Source organism: Sparus aurata, chromosome 23 (assembly GCF_900880675.1).
Source record: "Sparus aurata chromosome 23, fSpaAur1.1, whole genome shotgun sequence".
Lineage (NCBI taxonomy): Eukaryota > Metazoa > Chordata > Actinopteri > Spariformes > Sparidae > Sparus > Sparus aurata.
Window position 1 is genome coordinate 18290631 of NC_044209.1, and position 11462 is coordinate 18302092.

Consider the following 11462-nt stretch of genomic DNA (forward strand, 5'->3'; position numbering starts at 1 on the left):
CCCCACTGCAGAGTAAGAGCTGCCATTTAATCATCTGAGACACAGAGGACAGAGAGAGAAAGATAGGGGCAGTGTCATTCAGTTTGGGTCCTTGTAGGATTTATGTCCGCCGTGGCCCTCGGTGCTGAAAAAGGATATTCTGTTGATCTGTTTCTACCTTGCAACCATATAAATCTGTCATTTGAATAAAGAACCGTGAGATCTTAATATATCAACAGAATGGTCCCTGAGTTCAGAGGAGCTGTTGGAGATTTATACCCATCCAAGACTATACATCTTTTCTCTGCACTCCCTATGATCTTTATCTACGATAACAGACAATTTATCTCCTCATTTCTCAACACTGACAGGGCCCATTCCTCCCAACACATTAAATAAACCTCACGGCTCTGCTCAGTTTCTGAAACACGTATGAAAACAAACAGGGGGGTAAATGTATGGCTCAGTTGTGAGCAGCAAAGATGGATTGTTTTTGGCTGTTGATGAAGCTGTCGTGAAGTGGAAAACATCCTTTGTGAAAATGATCAGAGGACTTTTGAAGTGTTATTTCCTCAAAGGTGCAATAAGTAAGAACTTTGGTTTGAGCAATCTGCAAAAACATGTTGTTGCTTTAAAGCTGGGCTTGGTAGGTTATTTCAGAAGCATTTTTTGTTATATATTTCTATAAGAACTCTTAACATTTAACAGCAATCATCAAATCAAATGCTGCAATGACCGCGGTCTTCTTCAAGGCCCTGCAGATTGATTGCTTAAGCTGTTAGCTAGCTGATCAGACAAGAATGGAGGAGAAATTGGAGACAAAATGTCCCTAATACTAACATGCTAGCCGACAACTGTGAGTAACAGCAATAGCCATGTTAATTTTTTACAGTCATTATGGTAGAGTTTGGAGTTTTCTTACATTTGAAGAAGATACTGGGGACGGCTGTTGCTTCTAATCAAAAGGTTGGTGGTTCGATCCAATGATCCCCTTAAGTATGTGTAAGAATTCTTGAAAGACATAGTGAACCCCAAATAGTGGGCCTACATTAAATAGGAGAAGTTGCATCACAATCAGTGCATTCACAAGCGTCTCTCTCTCTCTCTGCAAGGAACGTGTGACAGTAGACGGGAGAGTGTGGGCATACAGTCAGCTAGTTAATCGATTGCGGGTGGCGTCATTCTCTCAGACAGGCTAGATTTAAAAAAGTAGCCTATAAGCCAGCAAATGTACTTGGGCGGTCTTAAATATATCTGGAACATCCCGCTCAATTGAACTATATGTGTGGGAAACACTGGTATAAGTGTGTATGAATGGGTGAAAGTGTTGTTGACTAGAAAAAGTCCTTCTACAATTTACATGAGGTAGTCAGGAAAGGTTAACGATGACAATGCCCACAGCCTCTGAGCCGAAAAACGAGGTGGCGCTAACCCAGTAATGTTAGCACAAAGCTAACACCAACAGCAGTTAGCAGTATCTGCTGGATTGGGTTACATTTTCAGACTACACTGTGTTTATATGATTGTGACACTGAACAGAGTAGTTTATCCATTAGCCTTAGAGAGCTTGTGAATGTTCATGTGTTTTGTGACTTTGAAGGGAGGCCCGAAAGAAGCGGATGGGATTTTTCCAGTTGGATACTTCAAAATCGTGTTTCTCTAATCTTATAAACCCTAATTTAAAGTAATCTGTTGGGTTCAGTTTTTCTTTTTCTAAAAATATAGCAGACAAAGAAAACAACATTGTGGGACTGATGTAATGAAGGAAAATGTATGCCTTTATTATTGCTCAAGGCCATGAATCTGACAATAATAACTTACTGGGTCGACCCCACATAACAGTTTATCACACACCGGCACCACGCACCCAACAGTAACTTGTGTCAAACACTCAGTTATTCCCAACCGGTGGCTCATATTCCAGTAAGCGAGCTTCTATTAACAAACAGAAAAGACATTTTCTCTTGTTTTTTCAGACCTTTTGTCCTGTAATCAGCAGAGATGTGGAAAGGTTGTTGATACTAATGCAGCGCGGCAGAGCCTTCCGACGTGCTGCTGATGGACTGTTTGCTTGGACAGTTCTCCCGCGATTGAGAGGTGATGATGGCCAGAGGGAAGTTGTCAGTCAGAGTTGGCCGGTGGTGCCGGTGCTAACAGGTGTGAATGTGTCACCGTGTCCACGTCTTTAGCCGAGCTGCGTGGAAATGCACATGTTCAACAGCTGTGGAGGAATGTATTTATGTGTGTGTGTGTGTGTGTGTATGTATATGTGTATCCTAATGGTATGGAGGTGGGATTATTCTCTGAGGGAGGAAGCCCTGTACCCCTCCCTCTGTTTTCTGTGAGTCTGTCAGCGCTGCAGCTCCGTGGGGTCTCACTGCGCCAATATAGTGAATCAATATGTCAGCTAAAATTCTGCTCCTAAAGGTCAAGGGGATTAGAGTCCAGAGAGCCACAGGAAGTCAGGACGCCGGTCCTGAACTCTTGTGTCACTCTGTCTGTCCCCCTATAAAAGCCGCTTCTGAAAGTCAGTAAGCTGTGACGGCGGCTGTGTTTCTGGCTATTGGGGAGAGCCAACTCGACTTCCTCTGTGTCAGCCTCAAGGAGCTCTGGGTTTTTTTGTAATACGGCTGAAGCTTGTGGTTTTGGAATGGCCAGACACATTATCTACTGCACTGGCTGAGCTTACAGACACGGCAATTTGAGCTTTATTCTGCGCAGATTGTGGTCCACGGCCCTCAGCTTGTTAGTCTAACATCCAATATGGTGCTATTTATGACCGGTTATAGACAAGTTAGTGGTCTGATAAAAAAACAAAAAATTATTAGGCAGTGTTTCAGAAGCACCATTAGATAGAAGTAAGAGGAAGTTTCAGCACATTTTGACTGAATTAACCATAACCTAATGACACAGCAGTTTCTACATATGGGTTAGGCAGTTACTATATATTTTCGACTATTGCATACGTCACCATACTGCAGTCGAAGAGGTGGTTTCAGGCCACTGGACACAGCAACACTTACAATATTAGCTTTTTCTCTGTGCTTGCAATGGAAACTGCCAGCGGTATATATCGCCACAGCATCCCACATACCCAGCGGTCGACAGCGTGATTCTGGATGCCTGTCTGATCCCAGAGACGTCAGCCTTCCTAATCATCACATCCTGAGGAAGACGGAGGACGCCAAGGGGATGATGACATGCCCCGCTGTCGCAGCGTGGGACAGCATGAGGTAATCCGTGCTCTGGGGAACTCCTCCCTGTGCTCTGCCCTATAGGGCTTGGCAGGGACCAGTAATAGGCAGTGTCACAGGATGACTGAGGTTTATTTTTTCTGTCTCCTCCGCTCATGTGCAAACCACTTTCGTTTCTGCCCAGGCGTTACCGTTGGCATCAGCCAGCTTTTGCGTCATTGACGTCAATATTTGGTTTTTCCTTTGATACATTGATGGCTCATTTGGTTTTAGCCAGGACTGTTGAAATTCATACATTATGCTCTGTCACATCCAAGACAGCCCGAACTATATGGCTTCGGTTGCTTAAAATAAGCATGTTTGACAAAGGAAGACATTTGTCTGGTTTCATAACATATTGTTCAGCCAAAAGGCCTGATCAGTAAATCACACGGTGGATAGATTTACTCTCTAAGCCCCCTGAAGAATGTATCCTCCAATCCACTCCCAACAGCATTGCCCATTGTTTTCTAACAGCCGAATAAGACACAGGTTCTTACACTGAAAAGCTCCATTTGTGTATCTGATGTTTTAATCTAATTTTTTCCATGGACCTTGAAAATCCAAAGGCTTTCACTGACAGAAAGCATTTCACTCCCACCCCCCCGAAACATCTGTTAACATTAGCCTTGGTGAAAGTATTGGCTGCACATTTAGCCATTGTTATTTTCTCCTAGCCTTTTTCTATGTAGGATATAATGACCTGAGCAAGCGAGTGCTGTGTGCCCAGCAAAAATTAATGGCACTGTTAAAGCATCAATTAAACACCTCATAGAAAAAAACAAAAAACAAATGAAGTGAACACATCCATTATGATCGGGGAACCTTGGTTGTATTGTTCTTGTTACAGGAATGTGTGAGGCGGAGAGAAGGAATGTGGGAAATTGGGCCTTGAGGCCAAACTGTAACACCACAACTCGTCTGTACTTTCATGTACAGACTGAAGCAGTAAAATGCTCCCCTTTATCCTGTCATCAAACCATCTGAAGAAATGATGCCGATGCTTGTAAATGGCGGGGGATGTTTTTTTTTTATAAAAACAAAGGCCATTGAAATGGTTTTAAATGAGGCATTATAAACAGTGAAATGTCATTTAATATTGAGATAGCAGCAAAGATCTATTTGCTGAATACAGATATAGTGACACTGTAGCCGAGGTAATTATGTTCCTCAGGCAGTTGCTAGTTAGCTAACAGCTTAAAGATGATAGCTTACCGTAAGGTTGTACTGTAATGCACGCTGGGCTTTTCTTTTCCCCAAAGTTTTCTTGTTAGGGAGTAGAGCAAAAAGTGAAGCTGACTTGTTAGTAAAACGTAAAAGTAGTTGGTCCTCAGCTCAAAAAAGTCTAAATGCTCATGTCGCCATATTGGCCTGGCTCCTATACAGATATAGTGGAGTAGCCCAATGGGGCTGTGTACAGAGAATGACACCCGCTTTAACTGTATGTCTACGGAATTTCTCTGTTCTTTGTTTTGGTAGTTGGAATGGCCTCGTGTTTAAGTAACGGCATGAGAGCCTGATTGGTGGCGTGCATCTGAGGCCCCTCTTTGTATACTCTGTGTCCATTTTCAATATGGCGGCCTGAGAATAAACTTTCCTGCATTACAATCAAACTTAAACACACCTATGGGGTGTAAAAAAGGCTAAGCGGGATCAGAATCTTGAACGGTAACAGATCAGCACCGCCTAAGTTAGTAAGTTTGGTGAGTTCCGCTTTGACGCAAAAAACACAAAACGGCGACCATTTGTGACGAACTTTCCTATACGGCAGGTGAACAATACGTGAAAATATGTTACCGAAAATACCTATGGATGAGAAATAGGAAAAGTAGGCTATGTAATATCAAAATCTTGATCCTGTTTGATCTGAGCCTTCCTTTTGAAAAAAGACACAAAATGGTGGCTGACTCGTGATGAATGTTCTTGTTTTAGAGATGAACTAAAACATGGTTCTATCAACTTTTTTTTTAAAACCTGTCTTTATTGAGTGGTCGCCATGCACATTAGTGTTTGTCTGAGATGCTGGTGCTCTAGTGTGAATTAGTGGCAGTGACTGTTGTTTATTTCCCCTCAAAGTAGAATAAAACACAAAATAAGAGTGCATGTATGTAATTAACAGACAGTTTCACTTAATTTTCCTGCAATGGTGCAGATGAAAAGTATAAATACAATTGTGCACACATAAAGGATCAGCACACAGATAATGATCAATTGGCTTTTGATCAGTATGCACATTATACTTAAAGCCTAGATGTATACATGTATCAAACACTTTATGTCAGTCTCAACTTTACTGCTGTGTTGCAAAAAAAAAAAAAAAAAGAAAAGATGATTTTTCTCTCCTGCAGTACCTGTGCTGATCTAGTGATGGCAATCTGGCTCCATTCAAACAGGTACACTCCAGCCGCTTGACACATTTTTTAAATGGGCCTCTGTCCCAGCATGTTCAGTCCAGGAAAAGGAGAATTACAATAAGTTATTAAGATATATTGACACCAGATGTGCCCTGCCCCTATTTTGGAGATGGAGCAGAAAAAGGGTTCAAGCACTAATTGGCCATCTGACCAGCCAACATGGTTCACAAGCAGTCAATTAACACATGCCCATATGAATACATACATGTAATGCACACATGTAGCCTCACGTTTGCAGGTTTTTGCTGATTTCATAGCCAAGACACCATGATAACTATGACTATGATGCTATGACAATCACACTTTTTTTCTTTTTCACCCCCATTTACTTGTACAGGGAAACTAAATAATAGAAACATTTAACCAATAATAGTTAACAAGGTACTGTATTTAAGTGCAACCTTGAAATACTGTGCTGTTTTAATATTCTGCTGCTGTATACTTCCTCTCCACTATTGGAGGAAAATGATAAAACAAAACAAAAAAAACGCAACTGTATTCTGGTAAAGTTACAAACACACACACACAAAATATATAATCAAAATACAGATACAGATAGTAAAAAGGTGGATTACAAACAGGATTACAACTTTAAAAAAGAATTATATACTAGGCTGTAACCATGCACATGTGCACACATGAGTGAGTCTCACGCAGAGATAAAGTAAAAGTCATCTTATTTATATTTCTTTTGGTCTTTATTTGCATATGTTTGGTATTAAGGTGATCAAAAGTAATGGAAAGTCATCAAGTTACATTACTTTAATATTATGATATTTGGATTATTCTACTGACTATGCTACTTTCAACAGGCAGTTATTGACTATATCAGAATGTATTTTTAAAGTAACAGTCCCAACACTGGTAACCAATAACATTTCATGTAAGTACTGTATTTAAGTGCAATTTTGAGGTACTTGTACTTTACATGAGTATTTCTTCTACTTTGGCAAATATTGTCTTTTTTGCTCCACTTCATTTATTTGATAACATCTAACATTTTATAATTACATGTCAGAGCATAGCAGAGCTTAGCCAAAGCGGTACTTTTACTAAATTATATAGTATATGATAGTCGGACAGATAACTGGTCAACCCACAATTTTCCATTTTGAAACTACTTTTTCTAGTTCGGTTTTGTGAACTGTGAGTGCTGTGTTGTGCTCCAGTGTGTTATTGTCCCCCTACAATAAACTTTGGCTGTTTCTATAACTGACAGCTGTGTGTGGGATCAAGGGTTATCAGCAAGAGTCATCCCTCTCAGATGATGTCACTGATAGCGTCTGGTAGACCGACTGAGAGCCCTTCAACATTAACTCAGACTGAAAACAAATTTGCCTGCCAGGCTGTTCATGCAGATCTTCCAGATCCATCCCATGTTCGTTTTTACATAATGGTTACTGAAGTCGTCCCTCAAACTGCGGTCTTTGTCTTTGATCACCACCAGACTTGCATCTGTTAAAGCATCCATTCACGGGACGGTTAACCTCTAAACTGTCTGATCGTTTACATCAAAAGCTTTTATATTTCCACGGCCTGTAATCCTTCCGCAGTCGCTAACTGTCAGAAAGCAGCACACACACAGATGAACAGCGGAGGTCTAACTGTTATCAACTGACCGAACATCTGACACCACTCTTTAGCATAGATTGTGTGTGCAGCTGTGCACATTTTTAGAACTGAACAGAGACCGTTAAGGTGCTGTAAGTAAATAAAACTCAACTTGCTTTTACTGAGCCGCTGTCAACCACTGAGCACAAACAAAGCAGAGCCTCACAAAGATGTCTTTTGTACTTTTTTGATGTGTCCAGTTTTCTATTTATTTTGCGTATGCCTAAGAATACATTGTCTAAAATATATATCGTTGGGAGGGGGATTCAAATATGAGAAGAAATCATGCATATTAGAAAAGAAAAGGGTGAATATGTCTCACTGCAGCTGTATCTTGTGTTTTAAACTAAGCGTTGGCATTTTACTCTCAAGCAAACTGTGCATACACGTACAAGATCAGAGGAGAAGTCAAGACACATTTTATAGCTGTGGTGGTAACACATATTTTTCACAAGACGTCAGGACAATTTTCAGCTGTCTTTGTGGGGACTAACCAGGTATTTTAAACTCAAACCTTCTGGTTTTTGCGCCTAAGACTAACCAGATCATAAGCACAGTTTCACACCATAAAGAAATGTAAAGTTTCAACATACTCCTGCTGTGGGGGAATGTTCATTGCCAACATTTATTCTGGCACGTGGGAAGATCGCAATCCGATTATCTTGCCTTAAGCCTATAGAAGTGGCACAATTAGAGAAGAAATTATTTAAACTGCTGCTAACATACTGTAGGATCGGCCTCATGTGCACGAACACAACGTTCAAGATGCTCAGCGGGACGTCTTTTTATTGCTCGTAATATGGGGCTAAAATCATTTGTTCAACAGTAGTTGAAAACCTCCTCAGCTCCTAGTGGGCAGGAGGGGGCTGAGACTTGGCCGGTGTTAAAACGGCAATGTGGGCCCAAGGTGCCATTAGTGGCTGTGGAGCAGCTGGAAGTGATTCCAAAAACATGGCGAGAAGGAGGCAGTTTAAAACCACATGGTTTCAACTGGGTTTTCACACTGTTCTTGGTAATTTACAGCTAATGGCTCCACACAAGCCTCAATGTGACTTTGTTTTTGCATCCGACGAGAACAGACAACGGCGATGAGCGGATTAAATGTGCGCAACTGCGGTTTAATGCACAGCACAGCGGCGCGGCTACTGTACCGCAGGTGTTAATGGGCTTACGGAGGGTATATGATCCCACATGGAGAGTGAAGGAAGGCCATCTGCTTCCTGTCTCTGACCCAGAGAAAGTTTGTTTTGGGTGTCCAAAAAGTGCTGCCATGATTTTTAGTTGTAGATTTAGCGCAAGCCAGATGTTCCTATTTTTTTTCATTTTTAACATCATGTTTGTGTGTAAAATGCTCACATAAAACTCAAGAAAACAACTTGATATTCAAAGTAGATTTTGTTTTTGTTTTTTTATTTCACAAATGGATGTGATGTTGGGTGAACGCTCTAATGAGAGCAACCAAACAGATTTCCAGAAGCCGCTATCAAATCGTTAAAACCGCACAGCTGGTTTTGGCGATGCATAAAACACACGTTAAACATTTGCAGCCTGATGCAGCCGGACAGATTTTCAACCGGCTAAAAAGCAGCCGTCTCTCTGATAGGACTCTGTGCCAGTGGAAAGCACCGAAACACACTCCCTCTCACTCTCATTTAGAGGCTTTTGTGCTCGGCCTGTCTCTCATACAGTAGAGTAGGTAGACGGGCCTGTTTTAAAAAGCCCACCTGAATAAACTTCCTGTGCTATCTGCTCTAATTATGGGATTATCCCTCAGGAATTCTTACCAACACAGCAACACACATGAGCACGGAGAAAACAGGCACATTTTACACACGAGCGCGCGCACACACACACATTGTTTTGTTAGATTCGTTAGGAATTTCCAACATGTTGTAACAGTAAGCAGGTAGTATAATATGATACGAACAATAGTTCTAGAGTGACATGTAGGTGTATGGAAAGTGGTTTAAATTAGAAGTCGTCTGGGCTATTTCTTGTTTTGTAAGAAGAGCAACAAGTAATGGATAATGAGCTCGGAGTCATCCTTTGAACTACGACCCCTGAATGCACCCCAAATCTGCTGGTCAGAGCTAAATGACCATTATTCAGTATTAAACTCACCAGATCTAATAGGCTGAATTTATCAGATCCAGCGTGTTATTATCCAATCTGAAGCCAGAATATGTTCCTCTCAGTTTGGCCTGCGATGCACAAAACAGGCTCACACTGTCGACCAAAAAGAGGAGGGGTGGTACGATGTCAGCCTAATCAGCTTGTTGTTTCCATCTCTTTGAAAATAAATGGCCCTAATAGCACATAAATGTAGCCTGCTTTTGCTAATAGCCGACCTGGCCGATTGCGTCCACACATCAGAGAATTATGTTCGGTATCTCCGCGATGTCTATCGCGCACGTTTGCAGTCCATTTGCAGAGGGTTACAGTGGTTAAAGATTCAGACTTTTTAAATATCCTCTACACTCTGGGGCCCTCTGTGTCACTGACTATAACCATCAGATCTTAGATTCCAAATACTTCAGCGGTCTCAACTCAGGCCATTAGGCCTTGACATTCACTACAGGATGATCTAAACATGTGGAAAATATGAAATCAATTGTTTTTAGGTCTGCATATGGTTAAGTGACAATTTTACATTTGTTGGAAATGTGCTTGAGTATCACTGCGAGTAAAAGTAAATTAAACATTTACCTCCAAAATGTAGGAGAGTGGAGGTATATACTTAGTAATACTCAAGTAAAGTTCCTCAAAGTTGTACTTTACTGGTACTAGTTACGTTCCCGCAATCTTTATAGCCTGCTTTAAGCAAATAATGAAACAATATGCATTTGCTTGGCCAAATTTCCAAGTGCACAAACACATGCCCACACACACGCATGCACGTAGGTTTCTGGTTCATTTCTTCAGTCCTTGGTCTGCTGTGAACACTTTTTTGTTTGTTTGTTTGCATTAAAATGGTCTGTGAGGAACTGCTTCAGCCGTGTCTCTCACGAGGGCAGGAAACCAATAATCTTCCGTAAGAAAAGTGCCCTAAAAGCTGTTTGGCAAAGTGCAGCAAAGATCTACTCGAAAAGATTTAAAAACAGATTTCTTTCTGTCGCGGCGGACCGCCAGCAGTGTCTGTCCTGCTGACCCTGTTGCATCATCTTGAGGGATGCTTTCTAGACTAACCCCTCAGAGGCCTCTGTTATAACCAGACCGTGTATTTCTTTCTCAGAAAAAGCCATGCTGATTTACATTTATGGAGCATGGCAGCCGCACCGTATACAGTCCCACTGCATCAGTAAAAAAACAGACCTCTTCTCTAAATGCGCAAATGTTTGTATCTCTGGCTTCAACACTTTTATTGTCTCCCTGTCAGCACGTATGAAACAGAAACATACATAAGGTTTTATTGTGATGTATGAAGATGTTATTTTCAAGATTTTCAAAATAAAACATTTGATACTTTTTACTCCATTGTTTTACAGCTTTAGCCATTTACAGTGAGGTATTCACACTCTGTATATGCTTTTCATTCCCATGGTCAGAACTACAACTACTACTGCATAATTCAAATACATAATTACATTTGATATATATATTATATAATATTATAATAATTAATTAATATAATGATTATAATATATATTGATATAGATTGCTTTTTGCTGCTGCATCTTGGATAACTCCACCAATTACACATTAAAGTGTGTTTACAGGTCTTGAGGAGTTCTGCTGCATATGTGTAGAAAGCAGTATAAAACCCTTTTGTGGCTCCACAGGAAGCTGCATGTAATCTAATAATATGTCCAGACACTCAGTAGCTAAGTTGCATTGTGGGTAATGTAGGCGCTGTGTTTTGAGAGGGAAGATGGATGTGAATATCTTGGGTTTTGCTGTATAGATGTTTTACAGGAATGCAACGCTAGTTGTGGACTACTTTTTAAAACTTGGCTCCTACATTACCCACAATGCAATGTAGCGACTGAGTGACAACCCTGGAGGGAATTTATCCAATTACTTATTCCTGAAGACCCGTAAACACATTCTAATGTGTGAAATTGGCTGTGGTACCCTTTAATGATCAAATATTGTGTACTGGCCTTATTTTGTCATGTAATAGTGTAAAAGCAAATTTTCGTGTGTCTTTATTTTTGTAATAATATCTATAAAATCTATTAAAAAAAAAAAGAAATCTGTAAAAAAAACATTTTCAGATTATGTTCAA